Source organism: Ovis aries, chromosome 6, assembly GCF_016772045.2.
Source record: "Ovis aries strain OAR_USU_Benz2616 breed Rambouillet chromosome 6, ARS-UI_Ramb_v3.0, whole genome shotgun sequence".
Taxonomy (NCBI): domain Eukaryota; kingdom Metazoa; phylum Chordata; class Mammalia; order Artiodactyla; family Bovidae; genus Ovis; species Ovis aries.
Window position 1 is genome coordinate 303,208 of NC_056059.1, and position 2,090 is coordinate 305,297.

Sequence of the window (2,090 nt, forward strand, 5' to 3'; positions counted from 1 at the left end):
CCATTCTCACACCCTCGCTTCTCCAAAGGAAAGTTATTATCAGAATGGTTACATTTCTGATGCATAACAGGAGACTGGGCAATAAAATAGCGCATATGTATTGAGCATTTACTGTGTGACCAAGCAGTGTTTCAGTCCTGCACATATCCTCACAAGACTGTGTGTTGGACTATTATTATCACTTGGTGGATGGCTTGTTGAGCATCTGTTTGTTGAGCATATGTCCCAGTCTTCACAGTTAGTAAGCAATTCTGGGTCCAGAACACATACCCATAACAAATATACACTATCAGGTGCTAGAATTAGCCAGAGTTACAGTTCACGTTTACATGGACAAAGTTGAGAGAGACAGTTCCTTTGAACAAAAGAAAAGAGATTGATGTGGGGCTTAGATAAGAGTACTGGTGTTGGACATATGAGAAGCTCCAGATGGCTTCTGGCTACACAATTATCAGAGTAGAAAGCTATATTTTTAAGAAATTGCAGGTCCAAAATTTGGTCTTTTAGGATATTCTTTAAATGATGCAAGTAAAATGTTGGAATTATCTTCTAAATCATTGCTACCCAGAATTGGCTTTATTGAATAAAGTCACATACAAGAATGGGTTCTATGGGTTCTCAGTGTTTATTTGTATTACATGATGCCTTTGATAGTCTACTGCAAAATATCTAAATTGACTATACAGCCAAAAGATCAGAGGGGAAGAGGAGATATAAATAAGAAAACAAGAAAACTAGTAAAGAGCACAGCAGAGAGTATGGATAAATCCAGGGAGTTGTAAGCTTTTGCTCATAATTAAATCTATATATTGCTAAAACAAAATGAAACAAAAAAGCCTATAAGGAAGCATTATACATTTTAAAGTCTTCAGTGTAGAAAATTACTATATTCAACAAGTTCAGTGGTGAAAATCAAAGGTATCTTTTAGTTCATTTCCTTTCTTACTGCGATATGGCACTAGAGTTTCTTTATGGAATTCTTCATCTCAAATTTTCTCACTGTGTAGATTAGAGGATTGAGCATGGGAGCAATGATAGTACATAAAAGAGGGAACACTTTGTCTTCTGGTAAAGTAGTTACAGGTCGAAAGTAAACGTAGAATAAAGGAGCAAAAAAAGGACCACCACAGTGATGTGGGAACTGCAAGTGGAGTAGGATAGAGTAGGATATCAACAAGACCACAAAAGTCACCAGGCCCATGAGGCCCGAATCGGCGATGACCAGGAGAATGATTCTGGTGGTGTCAGTGCAGGCCAGTTTCAGCAACGGATACCCATCGCAGAAGTAACGATCTATTTCCTTGGGGCCACAGTACGGTAGAAAGATGGCCAGGAGAAACTGACCGAAGGAACACAGGAACCCCCAGCGCAGGAAGCAGCAATCATGGCAACACACTTCTGTCTGGTCATGATCAGATTGCAGCGCAGAGGCTTACAGATGGCCACCTAGCGATCATAGGCCATCGCCGGGAGGATGAAGACCTTGATCCCCCCAAAGAAGTGCATGACGAAGAGCTGTGTCATGCAACCATGGTAGGAAATGGTCTTCTTTGCTGCCAGCAAGTCAGCGATCAACTTGGGGGTCACAGTGGAGGTGTAACAAAGGTCTGCGAGGGAGAGGTGACTCAGAGAAATACATGGGCTGCTTCATAAGTTGACTGGAGGCTATAGAAATCATGACAAGTAGGTTTCCAATCAGAATTGCAACGTAACAAAGTAAGAACCATAAAAAACAGAGAATTTCAATTTCCTTTTTCTGAGAAAGTCCTAAGAGAATAAATTATGTGACATTATTCCTATTTTCCATGACTCAGAGCAGTTTGTAGCCACCTGAAATTAAATAGTTATCAATCTTTATAAATATGTAAGTAAATACAATGATGTATATTATTTCTTGTCATGGGCATTTTAAAATGGAAAGCATTCAAAATGTGAAGAAAAAGATTTTGATTTTGAAAGGTTTTCCTTGCATTCTTTTTGTCCCTTTCTGAAAAATATTAATTCCTGATAAACAACTTTGATACCTGATTTAAAAACTAACACTGTAGAATGCAGCATATTTATGCAACCATTCTATTAGCATGTATTAT

General features: G+C 38.6%; 1 pseudogene; it reads right to left on the reverse strand.

Annotated features, from left to right (window-relative positions):
• Positions 1-958: 958 nt before the first annotated feature.
• Positions 959-1,807, reverse strand: LOC106990647 (olfactory receptor 4P4-like; annotated as a pseudogene).
• Between the last annotated feature and the right edge of the window lie 283 nt (positions 1,808-2,090).